Source organism: Ornithodoros turicata, chromosome 3 (genome assembly GCF_037126465.1).
Source record: "Ornithodoros turicata isolate Travis chromosome 3, ASM3712646v1, whole genome shotgun sequence".
In the NCBI taxonomy this organism is placed as follows: domain Eukaryota; kingdom Metazoa; phylum Arthropoda; class Arachnida; order Ixodida; family Argasidae; genus Ornithodoros; species Ornithodoros turicata.
Window position 1 is genome coordinate 79,543,675 of NC_088203.1, and position 21,963 is coordinate 79,565,637.

General features: G+C 44.7%; 1 protein-coding gene across 5 annotated transcripts in view; it reads right to left on the bottom strand.

Moving 5' to 3' along the window:
- The window catches only part of LOC135388691 (cardioacceleratory peptide receptor-like), a 404,160-nt gene that overhangs the window by 153,756 nt on the left and 228,441 nt on the right, over positions 1 to 21,963 (bottom strand). Inside the window, exon 3 of one of the 5 annotated variants that reach the window (XM_064618407.1) lies at positions 10,024 to 10,051. The exons of the other annotated variants lie outside the window; for them this stretch is intronic. The gene's annotated coding sequence lies outside the window, so the exon portion shown is untranslated. The remainder of the gene's footprint in view (positions 1 to 10,023; positions 10,052 to 21,963) is intronic. 5 annotated transcript variants of the gene reach the window in all.

Here is a 21,963-nt window from a genome sequence, read left to right on the forward strand (position 1 = left end):
ACGAGGGAGGTACGCGATGACTAGTGGTGACTATGCGGACAATTAATCGTGGAAGATAAATTTCAGTTCTCCTCCATTTGTAACACGCCTACGTCTATGCGGCGCGTAATTAATGCGCGATACGTAATTAATATGAAGGGTAATCTGGATATCGCTTTCATTAGTCATCACTGATGAATAAATGTTTTTGGGGGGTCCGCGCTTATTGCCCAGAGTATATTAAGGAGAGCGCACATCAATATGTGTTTAATATGAACTATCTTACTACATGGTTTTAGACCGGCTCGCGGTTGTTGGCCGCACCCCATGTGGGTCTAATAACCCTGTAACACGGCAAACTCAATGACATAACCAGCGAATGACATCTGCATGATGTCAGTCATTTGTATAACATCGAGCTACACGAAGAGAAAGAATTTCATTCCCAAATGATGGCACTGTCGGTTATTAAGACACCAGGGTCGAGCATATGGAGCTGTATACAGGTACATTAGTTATTCTTTTATTTCTTTTTCTCGAAACTAGAGGAACATTAGATCATTTCGCAAAATCGTTGCGTTTTAGAGGACACTCAGTTGTGTATGTATGTATGTGCGATGTGTCAATCGCAAGGGCGTGGGTGTCGACCGGCAACGAGCGAGGGTAGAGTTCTCTGAAAAACAGCGTTAAGCCTTCCTTCCTTCGTGTCCAAACTTATTAAATTCGTGATAAAATATTGGGGTACAACTTTTCATTCGTATTTAATTTCTCCTGACGGTTTATTGTCGATTGTTTTTGCTATACCTCTCTACCGACAAGGGTACGCAGTCGGTGCGGGAGGGAAAAGGGTACTCATCCACTGGGCGAATGCCGAACTGCCATTTGTTTTCATCGTGTAACACAGAACGAATGTCATTCAATTTGCCGTCTGACAGGGGTATAACTTCACTGCATAGCACGCCCAGAACCAACAGCTCCATTCACAATGACGTCGTGATCTCTTTTCTGATTTGTTGAAAATCAGAAATCATGTGAGACGTACGCCTTTTTCTGACACGTTCGCAAATCTGCTAATTGTCAAAAGGTGCACAGTTAAAACAGAACTTCACCACATAGCACGCTTCTAGCCAACCGTCATTCCGTATGGTATCATTCTGTATCCTTATTTGCTGAAAATGGAAGAAGGCGCCTATTTGGGACACATTAAGCTTGTTCCAGATGGGCTCCTCCCCCTGTTTTTGAACGAATCATGACACAGAATGATATCATTCGGTATGGTGGTTGGCTAAGAGCATGCTATGTGGCAAAGATCTACTTTAACAGTGTGGTGGTGGTGCTTCTGAAAGTGCTCGCCGTTTTCACAAGGTGGTGGTGGTGGTGACGAAAACCAGCTTGCCGTTGTCATAAAAAGGCGCACGCACCACGCTTTCTACAAATCAGAAGTGACAACGGTATCCTTCTGCACATCGTCAACGGGTTATGTGGTGAAGTTCTGTTTCAAGAGTGTGATTTGTTGAAAACGGCAGGCGTATATATGGTTTTCCTGTAGCGCATTACATGCAGCGTGTTTCATTTTATGCGTCGAATTCTGTGGAAAAATTACTTGTCCCAAAACTACAGGGTTAATGATATTTATTTTCGGCGAACTTTGAGTTGACCTTTGAGCTGAACCAATGAGTGAATTTAGAAAATAGAAAGACTAGTGTATCAAAGTAGGGAGGAAGGGACAACTTCGTCCCTCGGTTTCCACGTTTTCGGCATTTCCCGAAAAATTCCGAAAAACACCCACCAAGTGTACTCGGCATATTCCGAAAAACTCCGAATCATACTCCTGCACATGGTGCTACATGCCAGTACCCAATAGCATTTTTTCCCCTCCGGGCATCAGATTTTTGTTATCCCTTCACCTCGTTTCCATGTGGAATGCGGGGAATATACCGCCTTTCGGAACCGTTAGCCTCTGGTTCGAGGCAAAACTTTCTCCAGTAACACTTTCATCAATCGGTTAGGGGAGTTCCAAGTACACGTGGAACCCTCCAACACAGGAAAGCAAATTCTTTGCGTTCTCGATGTCCGCCTACTACGCTGCCCTTCTTCGAAAGGCGTACGCCTCATGTTTTCAACAAATCAGGGCAGATAACGATATCATTCGAGATTATGGTTGGTGAGGAGCGTGCTATGGGGTGAAGTTCATTTCTAAGGGTGTACGTGAAGAGGGCGTGAAGAACTGAGGTGAATACCACGCGCCCTCAACTAATAGTGGGCACTTCATCCTGCACTCTCCATGCTTGATCTACACTCTTAGAAATGAACTTCACTGTAGAGCACGCTCGTAGCCAACCATCATCCCGAATGATATCGTTATCTCCCTGATTTGTTGAAGACGGGAGGCGTACGCCTTTTTTGGGGACAATTATGAACAGCATAAGTGTCACAAAAAAGGCGTACGCCTCCCGTTTTCAACAAATCGGGACAGATAACGACATCATTCGAGATTATTGTTTGCTAGGAGCGTGCTATGCGGTGAAGTGCACATTTAAGAGTGTACTTTATCACGAATATTGCAGCATCAGGAGCTCGTCTATCGACTGAGGGCGCGTGACATTCATTTCTGTTCTTCACGCCCTCTTAACATAACGACCAATGTCAGGCGAGAAGGAAACCGGTAAATTGCAGTTTCGTTCGCGCATAAATTACGAACAAGGCAACGGATGAATCCCTTTCCTTTTGTATCGCTGTCAAGGTAACGCCATCATTCACTCCGCGAGGAGAAACTTATGCATATTTTCGCATTTTCCGATTCTTGCATGTAGAGGGTGTTTCACCTAAGTGCTAAAAAATTCTAATTGGCGACGTACTCGCCGGTAGATTGTGGAACTTTCGGCAATTACCTTCTGGAACCTTACCTTCTGGAATTACATTCTTTTGCCACGATTGAGGAAAGCTTTGGACAATCTTTGCGGGAAATTTATTTTTCAATTGAACTTTGAAAATTGCCAAGCGAATCCCCCTTTTTTTTACAGAAATACGAAGTCGTCCCCGGATAACCACAGACCCAACAAAAACTATGCACGGTATCGTAACAGAAATAGTCTGAAAAAATTAGTAAAAATTACGCTCTAGCACCGCCTGCTTGATTTTCCCAAAGAAGCGTGCGCGAAATGTGCGTCAAGAGGGGGAAGTGTCCCCGCCTTCATTTGTTTTGCCTTCTTTGTGATAAGACGATTGTTTTGTTTTCCCTGTGATAAGACGGTTGTCACCAGCATCAAGGTCAAAGTGCGGGAAAGAAAGGTAAGACAAGAGACGGGAACACTTCCTCCTCTCCCCGCACCTTCCGTGCGCTCTTCTTTGCGACAATCATGCAGGCGGGGCTATAGCGGAATATGTACTAGTTTTTTTCGACTATTTCTGTTGCGATACTCTGCATAGTTTTTGTTGGGTCTGTAGATATTCGTGGATGACTTCATATTTCTGTAAAAAATGTGAGGTTCGCTTGACAATTTTCAAAGTTCAATTGAAAAAATTAATTTCCCTCAATTAAAAATTGTCCAAAGCCTTCCTAAATGGCGACAAAAGTTTCCAGAAGGTAATTGCCGAAAGTCCAACAATCCTCCGGCGAGTACGTCGCCAGTTAGAATTTTTTATCACTTTAGGTGAAACACCCTGTATTTTGAAACATAGTAGTTACCCCCCTAGAAGGTAATAGTTGTCGGATATGTTGTGCCTAAAAGGTTGCAAAGTTCTACCTTCTACCTCACTCTCAAAACAGAACTTCACCGCATAGCATGTTGTCCGCCAACCATTGCCACGAACGACAGGGTTACCGCTTCTGATTGGGTGAGCGAGGGGGGCGTACGCCTCTTTGTAGCAACTTGGATATATGATATTTGCTTTTACCACCCTTTTACACCCTTTATCAGACGCTATGTTGACCTAGGTGGCAACTATGAAAGTTACCACCTTTTCACACCCTTTTTTCTTAGAGTGTAGCCAACCATCCTCCCGAATGACATCGTCCTCTCCCCTGATTTGTTGAAAACATGAGGCGTACGCCTTTCTGTGACACTTATGCGGAAATGTTAATTGTCACAAAAAGGCGTACGCCCCGCGCTTTCCACAAATCAAGAGCGATAGAGGTATCACTCTGTACAATGGTTGGCCTTCAGCGTGCGATGTGGTGCAGCTTTTTTTAAAGAGCGTGAATGTATCGAGGGTGCATCACTACGGGAGGAACCCTATCGTATAGCCCTGATAGCATTATACCAGTCAATATGTACATCGTAAAACCATGTCGGAAGCGCAGGTATAGTAAAGCTTTGCAAGCGACAGTCGCCGGAAATTAACGGGCTTCCCGATATCGGTCTGGGGAAACATGGAAGCGCTACCCCACAAACAGAATCTCTTCTGGCGTCTCGCGGAAATGAGCTACTGCCAATTGTACTGCTATGCGTGCATCAATGGCATTGCCCCTGCCAATTTAATTATGGCGGAGACAGCGAGGGAGGCATATGTACGAGCCGGCGCTTCGCATGCCGCACTCACTAACAGTGATATTGAATCAGTTCATTGACCCGTATGTAAGCACCGCGAAGCAACTGTGGCTACGAGTTGTGCACAGACGTGCGCAGGTGGAGAGAGGACAAATGAGGTGGAGAGAGGCAGGGGTGTTAATATGCGTCCTGGGATCCGTCTGGGAAGTTTGCCGGAATAGCCAGGTTAAGCCTCAGATGGGACAACAGGTATTAGGGTTCGATCCCAGCAATGAATGCGCAGTAGTTGGTCCTAATTTATTTTACGACCGACTTCTGCGCATAATCTTAATCTTGGCAACGCAAACGAACGAATTAGTTATGGTGTGGTGTTCGTTGTGGATGTGCTTTGCAATCTATTTCAGCATAAAGTAGACACACAATCGAAGAAACAAAACAACAACAGCAACAAAAGAACGCATCTTTGAGCATTGTGCCAAACGCGTTTAAATGCGGTATCGCTTTACAGAAAAGTAAATTTATGGTCACGTATTCAATGTCACGTGGTCCTATAAATCTACGGACGGACCGTCACTGTGGTGGACCTTTCAAGAGTATATAGAAATATATACGAACTCAAACATCAGGTACCTCTCAGTCTATGCCGCCTTTCTCGTTTTCAAACGATTATTGCCGACTTCAGACGCTTGTTCCAGATTTATCGGACGCTGCGCATGTGCTCATGCCGCTGTTTACCGTCTGGAGCAACGTGTTCTTCTGAATGTAATGGTGTAAAGTGGGGCTACTTGCAGACGGGGAGAAGTTGAGGACAGTTAGGGTTTTTCACGTGATATTTTCTTAGCAATATTTTCTTCTCGTCTGTGACACCAGGGTGAGCACAGTCGTTTTCTTGGCTTTGAAGTAACGTTATGGCGGGCTAGAAGGTCCTAGCTAGTAACTAGCTAGTAACTAGCTAGCGGGCTAGTAACGTGTTGACGTTCTGCACGTGGCTGTTTAGAAAGGCGTGAGATGCTGTTTTGCAGATGTGGTCCAGGTAAGAGGGGCCCTTTTTTTGTCCCATCTGCAACTTTCGCGAACATTGACATCCATTTGCTCATTTCATCTCCTCGGCTAATAAAATATGACCTCATCGTTATGATGCTGTGTCACTGCCCTGTGTTTCCAGGTGAACTACTCGTGGCTGACCGCTTCGGCTGGCACAGACAAAAGACAAAATTTAAACCCAGCATTAATTTTTTGATGTCCTCAACTTACCCATAGGGTGAGGAAAGTTGATGAAAACATGTAGCCTGTCATTTCTGGCTCGTACGAAATAAATATCTGGTTTAGCACCACAGTAATTTGTGGATCAGTTCTCAAAGGCTTTGGGATTCAGTTAACGAATTATGGTACGATTTAGGCGATTATTCTGACTGCTATTAACAAAATAGTTCAACTGTCTTCAACATAGACCACCTTACCCTACATGTACGTGTCTCTGCAGGAGAAGCTTACAGTAACTGGAGTGCACACGTTCGGGACACTTGTAGATGGGCATATTGTGACTTTACGTTCGCAACATGTACGGGCAGTGCGTTACAGCTACCATGGAGTACGGTTAGTATATCTACAGGGTGTCCCAGAAAACGTGCCATTGAATTATAATAATAATAAAAAAAAGAACTACGCCACCTAGAATCATGCGGTCAACGGCATTTGTTCGTACTAGGTTTTTGCCGCCTCCTGATGGGAATATCATGCATCGTAAGTTTAATCATGTAAATATTTACGAACTGAACTCGGAAATCTGCCAAGTAAAGGTCACTTGTTTACCCCGCCAATATGAAGAGCGTGACGAATTCACTCAAATTCATGATAATTGACAATGATATTCACGAGCTATCCCATTTGAAAAAAATAGCCGAACATCATGCTACTCGGAGCACCGTACCATAATGCGCGGCGACTTTTTGAGCGCAATCGCTCTTAGTCCGACGAAAGGAGGTTCCAAACACAGCCCACAAAGTGATAGTAGAAAAAGTGACAGTTCCTGAAATTGGGAGAGGGAAAGCATTATCCCAGGGAAAGGCGGACGCGATAAGCCATGCCTGTGGTATCTTTCTGCGATGCCGCGGTTTGGGCGGGGTTCCCAACCAACTTTTGTCGGACTGACAACGATTGCGCTGAAAAATTCGTCGCGCGCTGTCCTCTTGGAGCTCCGTAGAGCATGATGTTCGCCTATTTTTTTCGATGGGATAGCTCCTGAATATCCCTGTCAATTACCGTTAATTTGAGTAAATCAGACAAACTCTTCACATTGGTGGGGTAAAAAAGTGACCTTTACTTGGCAAATTCCTTTTTTTCAACTTTCTTGGACTTCAGTTCGCAAAAATTTACATAATCAAACTTACATTACACAACATTCACATCAGGAAGTGGCTAAAACCTAGTAAGAACAAATTCCGTCGACTGAATGATTCTAGGTAGTGTACTTTTTATTATTATAATTCAATGACACGTTTTCTGGGACACCCTGTATATGCAATGGAAACTATAGGTGTAGATACACAAAATATTTGCACGCTGTATGCCACGCCATGTCAGCACGTTTACGAGGCTCCGATATTCTCTGCCTTCAATGTCGAAACCAGCAGACAGTTAGTTGGACCTCCCATTTCCAGGGGTGGAGGAGGGAGGGGCAGGATGTTTATTTAGAAAATAATAATAATAAAGGAATCAGCTTTTGCCTGATGATATACACTGTATGCAAAAGTAGACTGTAGACAAAGTAAACTGAGGAGTAATTTCGGCTCTTAGACTGCAATTAATCCGAAATTTTGTATCCTGACCCTAGAGTTTATTCCCCGGCACTGGAAATAGTCTCTCAACTTCGCACCAACGTTCGTGTACTTTGTCCCGAACGGGACTAATGTTTTTGGCAAAGCATATATTAAAAAAAAAGGGGGGGGACTAGAAAGCACCTCTTTTAACTTATAGAGTATAGAGAGGGAATCGTGCATACTGGGCAGCCTTCCTAGGAAACTATGCCGACATTTATCATCTGAAGGCAGGCCACTGAAACTCGGAACGTTCAATGGAACACAGCCGCGTCCCGAACCTTATGGTTACGTCCTGCTCCCAGAACGAAAGGCCGTCTAACAACCAATTGCTATAGGAATAATCCAAAACAATCTCATTTGATACCCATATAGCGCGTGCCAATCCGAAAAGTCGAAACATCTGAAGAACTACGTAAAAAGAAGGAAGAAACGAGAGTTAGAGAGACTAAAAAAAGCGCACATGCACGAAAAACAAATGAAAACAGCAGCTACACGGTAAAATCATCATCCTTCACGAACCTGTCGAGAGCGCGGCGACGCAGGAAGCCACGCCAGCACGTAGCAGTGATAGATCAGAAACGTTCGATTTCTACTGGGGAAGCCATTCCAGAAATGGATGTCATAAAAAGTTGCAACTGGCATTCGCCGGATCTATCTGTTGCCGGAAATTAACGGGCTGCTCCGTAGCACACATGAGAAACGTTGGCCGGGAAAGGTATGTCTTTCTATAACGCCCAGAAGCTATAGAATAAAAAGAAGGAGAAAAAGAAAACGCACCACGAGACAGTTGCGCCGTGTCGCCTATCGGTGTCGCCACTTTTAGCCATTTGTTCGTGAGGCGCTTCTCTACCAGTTATAGCATGCATGTATGTCGCCCGTCCAGGGAGAGTTACTGACTCGATTGGTATCAGAAATATGGAGATATCGACTTCACAAGTTTGGAACTGACTGTAGACCTCTACCCGAGAAACGTCATCATGACGTTGCTAGACAGACTGAAACCAAAACAAATCGGAAGGGGAGGACTGGGTCCCACGAATGAGCACGTGTTCGCTGCCTCCAATTGAAAGAAAAGTAGGGCCGAAGGTCGCGTCCCTTTCAGGGACCATCGTAATTCCCTCAAGACCGTGGCTTTCGGGCGCGACCTTGTTCGCCCCTAGCTTCTAACGTAGTTCAACTCTACAAAATTGGTGGCGCTGTCCAACGCTATGACGTCATTTGTTTACAAACAGGGAGAGGTCTATTCCAGCTATACACTTATAAAGCTAAAGGGATTGATTAGCGGCGACTGTTTCGGCACACAGATTGAGAGCAGGCTGTCATACCGGCCGCATACGTTCAGAAGGTGCTGCTTCAACAAATACAACAGAGTGTGTTTCTGACACATTACCGTAGTTTCATTTTGCCACTTCAGCATTTGCGTTTTGTTGCCTCCCGAATTTTCTTTGTTTGAATTTTTGTCACTGTCCAAGTACAGGGTGTCCTAACACTTTTTCCAAGATGAAATCAATTGCAATATAGCATATGCTGAAGGGTACTCCCTAGGAGGGCATTAGCAAAGTCCAAAGGCAATGTCTTAATTAACTTTCATTAATTGACTTTTTAATTATAAAAGCTACAAAGTTTGTCCCCATCTGTTCGTTTCGGTCACCTGATATCGTAGCCGTTTTCAGAACAAAAATCCGTTCGATAGATCGCCCGCAAAAAATTAGTGAAGGAACGCCATTTTTTCTTTATTTTGTTCATTGGCGCATCTTCGCAGACGCGTATTTCCTTCATCCCCAACGTGAGAGGGGAAAGGAGTACAGTGCCGCCTCATGCGTCGAAGATGAGCTTTAACTTGCGGAAACAAAACAAAAACAAATGTATCGGGTGACTCTATCGGAACTGGCCTTATCTTGGGTTGCATTTTCTGTTTCCTTTTAATCTTTTTCCAGGACGCGAGAGGCGATAGTGTGCTCTTTCTCCCTCTCACATTGGGGGTGAAGGAAATACGCGCTTCTAAGAAGCGCAATGAACAAAATAAAGAAAAAATGGCGTTCCTTCACGAATTTTTTGCGGGCGATCTATCGAACGGATTTTTGTTCTGAAAACGCCTACGATATCAGGTGACCGAAAGGAACAGATGTTCTCATTGGGACAACTTTGTAGCTTTTATAATTAAAAAAGTTAATTAATGAAAGTTAATTAAGACATTGCCTTTGGACTTTGCTAGTGCCCTCCTAGGGAGTGCCCTTCAGCATATGCTATATTGCAATTGATTTCATCTTGGAAAAAGTGTTATATATATATTTTTTAAATATGTTCACAGTTAGCTGGGACACCCTGTATCGGTGCACGACGTCTAAGCGCTCCTTCAGCTACACCGCCAATATATCCACAATCGCGTTTAGAGTCATTCTTTTTTGTCCGTCGCATTAGCATCCATACAACACAAGAAATCGATCCGGGTGCTTGCAGGCCGCGTTCCTCTCTATATATGGGAGACAGATTTCGTTTTCAATGTTCAATACAGGCGGCTCTCAAGACGACGGCTTCTGTCTCGAAGGATGAAAGTAAAACGAAGTAAAAGGCGAAAAACGATAGCTGGCGAAGCGTGTCGCATCTTGATGATGGCAATGTCTCTTCTCGGGAGAACACTGCGCAGGCAGACTAGCGAAAGTTCGCTCGAATTGTCAAACTTTACCATGCCCAGAAAAAAGTGCTTCAAGGCGATGAATACGGTTCCGGCTTACCTCGTCAGCTTTCCAGAAACAGTCTTACCTGCAAAGGACAAGAATTGTATGGTTAAAACATGGCTCCGATGCTCTGCCCGTAAAGATTCGTTTCTCTTTCTACTATGGCACGGTGAACTACTGAGACATATTTTTAAATAGGAAATATTGGCTGTGTGGTATTCTAACCGTGTTTTTGTTTCTCTCCTATCTATAACTAATCGACAACAACAACAAGAATAAATGAGGACGATGAGATGAGATGTTTCACTGCGGTGGTGCGGTAACTAATCGAATATTCTGTGTCAGTTTAGCATTGCCATTTTCTTTACTCTGAATTGATAGCATTTCAAGCGATCATATACGTTACAAAATGTTGGATGTTGTAGTGGTACGAGTTAAGCATTAAACAGTTGCATAACATCGAGTGTATAATGCTGGCGAGGTCTGGTTCTTTGTTATACCATCACAGTTAGTTATTTCAGGATAGTTGACGTTTTCTTGTTCGTGGAAGATACCTTATAGAAAGCAAAGTGTTATACTTCAATTGAAAGTGTTATGCTTTCACACATTTAATGAAACGCTCCTGCGAACAGCACTCGTTTGTTAATTCTTGGGACACTTTTCAAGCATAATCCGTTCATCCAGAATTTAGAGAAGGAGCTGAGGTTCATGGAATGCGGAAGACCAAGGAAACGAATGGAGGCACCGATGGTGACACCTATAGCTTCTTCTGGGACCTATACTCTACGATGTCGCCGCGTAACAACGGATATGCAGCGCCGAGGCCACTTGCACAGAGCTTACATGTCCGTCGTCAAGCAGCACTGTATTTTATTTATCTATTTATTTGTATATTCACTCAATTGCAACTTTCCGGCCGGTAAAATTACAACATTTATGCTACAGTCATCGCCTTCCTCAATAATCTATTCTTCCTTGTCTATTTCACTCTCTAGCAATCCCCTAAGGATACTTTAATATACGTTGGAATACGTATTGTACTAAGAATATTTTGGAATACGTGTCTCCTAAAAAATACTATGTCCGCACATATCCTGAGATTCCTGGACGTATACATCAGTTGAAAAAAATATATATACACGCGGTGTCCATTCTTCGCTCTATTCATATTCGAAAATCTCATTTTGCAACCATCTGCTACGCTCACATTTGAATGGACTACTTTTCTCACGAAGAAAGGAAAAGAGAATACGAGCGTGAACAGAAAGAACGCAGACTGTACCACCAGCCGACAGAGGCGTCGTGCATGGATGAAAAGCTTCGGACATGCGCAGTATTCAATCGCCCCCTAACGCAATCACGTAATTCAATTACCACTACATTACTTAGAATGTACCCTCACCTTTTGTGCTAGCTCTTACTCCTGCCTGCCCCCTCTTGCGCATGTAAGGTAAACAATCGACAAAAGACAGCGTCATCGCCGCGCCTCTGTACCCTTTTATTCTCTCGCTGCTTATCTCACTTGGCAGCTTACGTTCGGCACAACCACTCATCCAAGCTCAGAGGGCATACCTTCAGCGTTGTGGCAAACCCTGTTTCATGAAGTTGCTAGATTTTTAGATCGTGCGTTTCGTATGGGCTTTTTTTTTGCGAGTGTGAGATGGATGAACGGTGCGTGATTCAGGAAAAAGGCGATGCGGTTGTAGTGGTGGTGGTGATGGCGAAAGGGCTCACCGTTGTAAAAATAAAGCGATGCAAAATAGAGAAAATATGAAAGAGAACCAACGGAGGATGAGAAATAGTGCAGGGAGGCACGTGCATCATCGGAGTGAAAGGACATAACGGCACGTATCAAGATTGCAGTCAACAACTGCTGTTTGAAAATAGGTACGTGAAGGGCGCGTTTCGTTTTTCGCAGGTTCTGCTGACGACAGTGAGTGATCATAAAGAGGACCTCAAAGCTGCAGGCTTTGCTACGTGATTGGCACGTTTGCTACACGTTAGTTTTCAGCGCTACGACGTGCAGCTCGGGTGGGTGGCTAACGTCCAGTGAGAGCAGCAGCTCTCTTCCTGTATGTATTTGTATGTATTTGTCCCTTCTATGTTGTTCCAACCTCAGAACATCAGTTCTCTCATGTTCAACAGTTGCCGCCTGCGTCGATCCCGTCGTATGAATGTGTGCATGAGTGAGCAAAAATGTAAGAGTGAAAGGAGGATGAGTGAGAGAGAGTGGCTGGTTTGTCCCTTCAGATGACGCACCCTGGAAGTCGCTGAGAAGGCGTGTTAGGTTAGCTCAATTGGTAGAGCCCTGATCCGGCAATCCAGAAGATGTGGGTTCGACTCGTACAGCTGGCTAACCTTTTCAGTGACTTTCATCTTTCATCCCTTCCTGTGTCAGGCTTATAACGACGGAACGTAAGACACACACACACACAAAAAAAAGAAAGAAAGAGGAAAGATAGAAAAGAAAAGTGTGCGCACGAGACTGGTAAATACTATTTTGCAAAGTTGTTCTTCGAAACAGTAACGACATCAGGCTAAGGTTTAATAGCTGACCCGTAGGAGCTAGGTGAAACGTGATGGTGCGCTGTTGCTGTATGAGGCGGGGTATGATCTTGTTGTCACAAGCCTGTCGAAGTTCGAATTCGTAAAAATTCCCGAAATTCGAACTTTCGTGCGGGAAATTCTAAAAAGTTTGCCGTGGTTCGACTGCACTGCTCGAAAGCACATATTTTCGGCCCAGAGAAGCTGCTATGTACTGGTGTTATGTCTTTAATACGAACATGTAATTCTAGTGAGTAATTCTTGTAGTGTGTTTATACGACTTTATCTTAGCCGGATGAAATACCTGGAAAATATCTGTTATGCGCGCCACCTAGCGATCTCTCTTGATGCGGCGGGACGAACAAGTTGCACAAACAAACGTCTTTTAAATTATCCTGTATACGTGTGGCGCATTCTTAACATTCGACTACAAATTCAGTTTTCTGAATTATAATAGAGCTACATATATATCAATGACAATATTCTAGCTTTTGATTAGAGAGCTGAAATCTGCGAACCTTGCCGAATATATCCAGAGCTTCAAATGTTCGTCGAACCACGCGAACCAGCGGGTGCAACTTCGAACCTGAGATTCTCGTAAAGGTCGTGACATAACTAGTCCTATAGGCGAAAACGCTGTGGACATTCTACCAAACGCGTCGAAATGAGTATTTTTATATGCGTATTTTTATTTAATTTTGGCGGTACATATTTCAGTTCGAGTTTATTTATTGTTATACAAAGTGCCATGTACATGGTGATGCCCAAACAACGGCACAAAAGCCACTTGACAGGGTCGCATTCCCCTAAAACACTTGCGTTGGTCATAACAGGTACACGAAAAAAGTAGTCACAAATAGTAGTACACAAAATATTAGTGACACATACTGATTACTGGCAAATATAGATTAATGGGAAAAAAGAAAAGAAAATATACGCAGTGGTTCAGAAAGAGAAGTGATGTACATTAGCATGATAAAGATTATGCAGTGCTACATAAATATTGCTGGCAATGGAGTTACTGAGACGTTATTAATATTTACCCCTTCGTGTTTAACATCCTCGATACCCTGCCTCGCCTGTCAAGCTGTCCACTAGGAGTCACTATGCAAAATATTTTCGCTCTGCGGCGCGTTATAGACGACCCTCTGTTTACAAACATGTGACGCCACGAGAAGAGTGTTTCGAGGTTATGTTTTGGTGGGGTGTGCAAGGAGCGTGAAAAACGCGTTGGCTGATAGGCTGATAATGCTGGTGGTGCCCACCAGCATGCTTTGCGCGGTGGCGTGACGTAATCAGTGATGTGGGGGCATAGGTCGTCTATAGCTGAGCAGTGGAATTTACGAGAAACAGTCGGAGAAAGCAGCCGCAGACGGCCGACACGATGCTCGCGTGCCTTTTCTTCGCTCTCGTTTCTTTGTTTTTTCTTCGCAGCTCACGCGATGTTTATATATGCTTGAGCTGTGCCGCTGTACGTCACTGGTCACGTGAGGGGAGTAGCATACGTCACGACGTCCTCTTGTTCTGCGATGCGCTTTTTCCACGAGGAGAATGATTCTTCAAGGTGTGCGTAACAGAGCCCCCGCGCTCTCTCTGTATCACCTGCGCCCATCGTTCTTTCGCAGGAACTCACTTTATTCCTTGGAAAACAACGCTCTGCACCGAAAGACGGAAAAAAAAAAAGAAAAATTGGGGATCATCTCAGTGCTCCTTTAACAATCTGGGAAGGGAATGAGGCGGCAAGTGATCGCCGTACCCAGTTCTGATTATGCGAAACTTTTTTTATGCAAAAAAAAAAATAAAAATTCAATTACATTGTCATTAGAAACCTTTTAATTAAACCTCTCTTTTTTCCATCGTTTCTATAGTGGTTACACAATAGACCTCTACCCGAGAAACGTCATGATGACGTTGGTAGACAGACTGAAACCGTAACAAATCGGAAGGAGAGGGCTGGGTTCTATGAATGGGCATTTGTTTGCTGCCTCCTATTGCAAGAAAAGTAGGACCTAAGGTCGCGTTCCTTTTCAGGGAACATCTTAATCCCCTCAAGACCGTGGCTTTCTGCACGACCTTGTTCGCCCCTAGCTTCCAGCGTAGATCAACTCTACCAAATTGGTGGCGCTGTCGAACACTATGATGTCATTTGTTTACAGACAGGGAGAGGTCTATTCCAGCGGCTCGCGAACGCATTCCAGTCACTGCGTAGCCCTATAAGACCACGGACAAACGTACACGGTGTCCTGGCTTATAAATGTGTCGGTTTAGCAATGAAAGCCTAAAAATAAAGAATATATGCTTACAAAAGAGACATTCAGAATTCCAATCGTTCTGTGAATAACAGGTTCAATTGCGAGGCGAAAGTATGCAGTCTATCACGACGGTAGAATAATTTGCGGAAGGATGTTCGTGGCCTGAATAATTGATAAATCGTTTTGCATAGGAAAGGAAAAGAAACCGAGGGAGAAAAAAAGAAAACACATTCGCGCGTATTTCGGTGAGGACCATGGGTCACGAATGGAATGCTGACTTCCCGCATAGGAAGGAGGCAGATAAGATCTGTCGCTTGGATGGAGGCGAGCACGCACCATACTGTCCTCAATGATACGTGCCTTACATTCTCCCTTTGCCGCCAGATCGGATTGCAACGGTGGATGAGTCTGGGCTACGCATATCGTGATGACCATCAAGTTGCTTAGGCTACAAGGCGAAAGATCAGCGAAGTAAAGCCAGTCATTGAATAGAATTCAGAAGAGATAAAAGATACATCTAACACTACAAGCTGAATTTATGTTATAGCTGTCACCCCTCCGAACGTACACGTACAGGTGTACACACAGATGTACTGAGAAAGTGGGAAAAATTATAGACGATAAAGACGCTCAAAAAAGGTCAGACAACAGCCGAGGAAACTGGTAATAATGAAGTACTGTGCTGCGTGCAATACACACGAAAGGCTGCGAAGCCAATATACCTATCGATCTAGTGACTATAATGACCTAGGACTTCATCGACTGTGAAGTGTCGGTGAACCAGTTATGAGGGCGCCGTGACTTGGAGGTGACTCGCGTTCCGATCCCGGCAGCGCTGTCGCGATGTTTTCCACGAATGCTTCCACGAGGCAAATGTTTACATCGTTCCCTAAGAAGTTGGCCCAAAAGGAATAGTTCCCTCTGAGCGACATGCCACCAATACTGGCAAGCAGATGGCACGGCAATGGAACGCCACACACTACCAACCAACCAAGAGGTCAGGCATACATGCATCTCTAAAGTGACGGTGCACTTCTTTCTTGCAACGTTAGGGACTAACTAAATACAAGAAAGTGTTCAGACATGGTCTACATCCAACGGGAAAACAGAAAGGGTTCAAAGTCGTGTGCTCGTACTTTCGTGCTACATGTCTCTCGAGACTCCACCAACACACGCAAGAAGGAAACGATCATCTCATTAGTGTGTGGTGGTGGTGGTGGTAAGATGTCTATGGAAGAGGAAGTGAGGAGGACGAAGGAAGAGGAAGGAATGGAGTGAGTTTTAATGCATCGTACGCTATCGCCTTGCGTGCGTGACGGACAGCGTGGTGGTTCTGCGCAGTGCGCGAAGCTCTCCTTATGTTTTGCGCGTGCGCAGAACTATCAACGCTATCCGTTACGTACGCAAAGGCGATAGCGTACAATGTACTAAAACTCACTATTGGAGAGAGCATAAGCAATCACGTACGCGAGGAAAGAGTAGGTTTTTTGTTTTGATTCCGTGTTAGCTCCGCAACAGTGGCTATGAACCGCGCATAGGCGTGGTCAGATCGAGAAAGGGAAGCAGGAACGAGTGGGTGACGGGGGTGGGGGTGGGAAGGGGGTTAGTATGCGTCCCGGGTCGACTTTAGGGGAAGCTGTGCCGACATTCGCCTGGAAAGTCTTCGGAAAACCCAGGAAAAATCTCAGACAGCACAGCCGGTGACGGGATTCGAACCCACCACCTCCCAGCCTTCAACACGCCCTTGGTGGCTATACCACCAACGAGCCGGATATGGTAAGGAAATAGGAAAAGGTGGTAAAAAAAAGGTGGTAAGGAAATAGTAGTGAGTTTTAGTGCATCGTACGCTGTCGACTTTGGGTACGTAAGGGATAGGGTGGGCGGTTCAGCGCATGCGCAAACATCTCAAAGCGATCTTCGCACAGTGCGCAGAACCACTACGCTATCCCTTACGTACGCAAAGGCGATAGCACACGATGCGCTAAAACTTTCAATACTGTGTTCCCATAGCGCACGGCCTAAACGGCCTAACTAAACGGCCTAACTAAAAGTTAGGCGCATGCAGAGTGTGTACCCGCTATTGCTTTGAGTACGCGAAGCGATTGCGTACAGTCGTACACTGTACTTAAAGCTCTGTCAACTGTACTTAAGGCGGAAAGAAGGCATAGTCTGAAATAGTTTTGTTACTCGATACGGCAGATGAAGCACAACATGTTTTGTAGCTGCACTGTATACCTTGGACACTGCAGCAATTGTACGCTAGATCCTGTCCTACATCCCAGGTTCTTTCACGGAAAGACACTCAAAAACTTGCAGTCTCGTCTACTTTTTCCGCAGGGGTGTGGACCCGCCAAAACGCTAGGAAATTTCTTGGCTGGGACTTCTCACAAATCCTGGCAGTGACCTGCCTACATCTTAAATTTCGACGGTCATCCTTCCAACACCTGTTATCATATCATATCACATCTCATCTTGGCTACAGTCGTGACGCAGCCAACATAAGTGTGGCAAACAACGGCGAGCCGGTACATTATGCCGGCATGCCAAAATCGATGTTTTCGCAAGCAGGGATTGTCACCACCAGCTCATGTGTCCACTTTGTTGTTTTCTTTTTTAGAGGGGGGTGGGGGTACCTTGTTTGTGGAGCACAATGAAATATGATACATGGAGGGTCTATGTCAGCTAACCCTTCTTTGCGCGCCTTTGCCATCTTTACCGAGCTATAAATGCAACGATATTGATAATGAAGCGGCATAATCGTCGCAAAAATAACAATTGCCCTGACGCTGAGCCCCACAAATAGTAGCCTCAAAAAAGAGCCCTTCAAGTAGAGACGACAGCGTATACAGATTGACAGCCTTTGAGTTTCCCATGCGCGGAAGCAAAATAGGGCGCAATAAAGAGGAACTATATAGAAGAAGAGAATAGTCTGCATCAGAGAAAAGTTTACTTGGCCAGCTCACTGGATGTGGCGTTGACAAGCGCTTGGGTGGTGAAGGGTACTGGCATACACACAAACAAAGCACAGACGCCATCCACGTGTTCAGAAGCAAGCCCTATGCATTACTGCGAAGAAAAAGTGAGATTGGAACGGAGTGTTGCTGTCCGTCGAGCCGACAGTTTAGAATCTTCAATATTTTGTGTGTATGTGTGTGTGTGTGTGTGTGTGTTTATGTACGGACCCTTCACATCAGGGGGACTGTACTTTATTGTGAAAGATGTCCGAAGCGGTGACACACAAATTGCTTTTGTGTGGGGTCCCTACACTCTAAAAACACAACTTCACCGTATAGCACGCTCTGCGCCAACCATTGCTGCGAATGATAGGGTTATCGCTTCTAATTCGAAGAGACAAGGAGGCGTACGCCTTTTTGTGTCAATTACCATATATCCAAATTGAAACAAAAAGGCATTCGCGCTGCTCTCTCTTTCGAATCAGAAGCGATAACCCTATCATTCGTGGCAATGGCTGGCGCAGAGCGTGCTATGCGGTGAAGTTGTGTTTTTAGAGTGTACGGCGACCGTCATTCACAGGTCATACACTCTTAAAAGTGAATTTCACCGCACAGCACGCTCCTAGCCAACCAACCACCATCTTGAATGATATCATTATCTTCCCTGATTTGTTGAAAACTGAACTGCGGTGACATATGTCGGCACAGTTACCTTAGATGTCGGCCCAGGACGCACATTCCCCCAGCACGTAAGTCGTGACGTTGCTCACCTCTGTGAGGCCGACAACGGCGAGCCCTTTCACCATCACCACCACCACCACCATCATTTCTAAGAGTGGAGGGTGCACGCGACATTGCGTCGGGTGCAGGCCCCGCTACGGTGCCAGTTGGATAATCACTACGTACATTGCGTCGAGATCATTTGCTGGCTTGCTGAGCTGAAGATCGCGGGTTCGATCCCGGCCGAGGGCGGTAGCAACGTGGGGGAGGTAAACATTGCTTCCAGCACCGTGTGTCGGAGATTTCCCGCGCACGTCAAAAGAACCCCAGGTGGTCCAAATTATCCGCAGCCCTACCCTGCGGCAACTGCAACATGTCGCCACACTGCGCAGACAAACCTTACGTGTAACGTCACGGTACCATTATTATTATTACCATTGCAAAAGTCAATATTGGCAAAAAAAAGCGAAGAAAACAACGAGGACACTGCAAGATACTGCTTCAAAATGTCACCGACGAAAACACAGGGCGCAAAGCACTGCAGCCGCAGTCGGTGGTTACGAATTTGTCGCTTGACGAATTCAACCTCTCCCTATTATTTTTTAATGCCAACATCAACATCTCATATTCCTCATTTTCTAAAGTGGGCGGTAAACATTGCGGGAAATATTAGCGGGAATGTTCATTCGGAACTCATTCTTTTCTTTTCTTTATTTATTATTTCTTAATTTTCCTTATTTATTTATTTATTTCGGGAACAGCAAGAAGACGTCTCGTTTGGCTGACCGTTCCACCGTTTTTTTTTCCTTTTCGTCTAATAAATATATCACCCCCCCCCCCTCATTGGCGGTGCATTTTCCCTTCTTTCATTGATTGTTGTCATAGGTAACCATCACTGTAATTTGCAGTGCGTGACTGACTTCAATTATTGTAATGTGAAGAACAAGAGGAGATACTGAAAAGTACTGATGCATACATTTTTACCTCATATATGTTATGTCTGGTATATGGTATATGCAGACTTGTACACGTTACCGAAAAAAATGAACTAAATACCGTTACTCGTTACCACGAAAAAAAGGAACTAAATACGTTACCCGTTACCAAAGTAACAAAAGGAACGAGTTCCCGTTACTCGATAGTAACGAGTTACTTTTACGTTATCATGCTATTACAGAGCCACAACCATGTCAAAATTGACACGTGCTTTATTTGGTCCGACAATTTCCATGGAATTCGCTTTGAAGTATAGTTGGTACTCGAAATGGGCATCGGTTATTTTTAGTGCAGTTGCTCGAGAGAGCTTCTGTGGCAAGACTGAAAAATTGCTGTGGAAAGGCATGGTTGCATCAAATACAGCCACCTTTGTTTGATGCATGTATTGGAAATAGGATGCGCCTGATTAGTAGCGAGGCTGACTTTCCTTCTTTTTTTTTTTTTTTTTTTGTTCTGTGAATTCAAGCTGCTTTTATTCCCTTATTTTGGCACCACGGTTAGGAGGCTAAACGACGTCAGCGCGATATTGTGCGTTTATGTTCTGATAAATATGTGACATATCTGATATGTTGTGATAAAACTGATAAATGCTGCACCAACGTCTACAAGCCGTTGTATAAGCTGGCTCTTTCCATGGCTAACCTTTCCTTTTAAACATAACCCCCCCCCCCCCCCCCCCCCGTTGTAAGCCATCAAATCAACAAAGGTTCTCGGGCCTCACAACACGGCATTGACTCCACGAGGTATTCGATTGATTCGTGGAACAACAACAATAAATGAAGTGATGATGACATGGGTGATTCGTGGAAAGCAGTGCCTTTAACGTGTAATCCTCGATACGGTAACTGCTACAGCTAACTAAAATATTGAAGACGCTTACCTGAGCACGCTTTTCCAAATTCGAATGCGACGAGTGGGATGCACTCGGTCATTTTAGCTTGGGAAGGCAAAGAAAACATTAAAATACTACATTCCCGTCACCTTTTGCCGCCTTCACCCTGAACGTCTCGTCCAACCCAGGCCACACTCACGTGTTTATCATCTGTGACATCTTATAATCCAACGAGTGATCCTCACTAGAGCCCACAAGTGTGGAGGTGGGAGCGAAAATACGGGGACTAAGGTTTCTTCCCGGGATACGCTGCTTGGCCAATGACACGCGCGAGCTGCATATAATAAACCCGGGATTTCGTGGTCCACGTCCGGTGGACTTACTTTACAACAGCACGGCGAATCAGCAGATATTGACAATGTCATCTCAGGATCCGAGTTTCGGCGAGCTTAGTTACTCTAGTATAGTATCCATTGGCATCTGCTGGGAGATAACACCCACACCCACAAACAAATCCAGGGTATTTTTCCAAGAATGCTTTCATGGTCAATGACACGACCGGGAAGTGTTGCGGCATTCGTCATGCCGGACACCTTAAGACTCAACAAAAGAATGACTGTCGACCAGAGGCTCCCAGGAGCTGAACATCCAGGTCAGGTCACCTCGTGTTAGAAGCGTACGAGATTTCGGGAATTTCCACCTACTAACTGACCATGTCGTCCATGTTGAAGCCGAGCGTAAACGAAGGAAAGGAACGAGTAACGTGAGTAACGAGTTACCGATTTTTGTAACTGAATACGTTATTAGTTACAATTTTTAGAAAAGTAACTAGGTCGTTACTTCGTTACCGAAAAAAGTAACTGGTTACTAGGTAACGAGTTACTTGTAACGAGTTACGTACAACTCTGGGTATATGTTATGTCAGAAAGACACACGGAGGACCCGGAATCGGAATAGTCTGTGTTGACTTCTATCTCTATCTCTCTTTTTCTGAAAACAGTTTTCCTGGTTCACACTTGGGCAGCGATTAATTCGTACCAGAGGGCTCTGTACTGTGCAGTTGAACAACTTGGGTCATAACGCCCTGTACTAGCGCAGCTATTATTTCATTTGCTGCATTCGATGTTCTCGAATTAACAGCGAACTGACGATTCCTTGTATCCATATCATCTCTATACACTCCAACCGAAACATAATTACTGGGTGCTGGATCAGTGACTTAATAAACGTAGTTTCCATGGTCACTACGTAATTCATTACTGCGTTATCATTCGTAAAAGCGTAAGCGAAGTGACCCAAGCTTAAAAGAGTGGCCAAGACGACAGAAGAAAAGCCCAGCGACCTGTTCAGAGGCAAAGGCTAAGAATCTCTCCAGGAAGAATGGTTTTTATTTATTGTATTTATCGATACTACCAGGACTAGGCTGAGGTAGGGTGGAAACATACAGGAAACAGTAAAAAGAAATAAATACAGTAGGGGGGAAAGCAGTGTGCAGAACAAATATTTGTATGACAGATACCAAGCATGTGCTACTCGACTGACATCTTTGGATTGGATTGTACTGACTGGACTGGACTGGCATTTTTATAACTCCCAAAGAGCAGCACTTCAGATTAGCAACCATCCTCAGCCCTTGGCCTAACATGATCGAACATCGTCGTGCACTGCAGTACTTCCTGATTTTTCTCCGTGACACCGT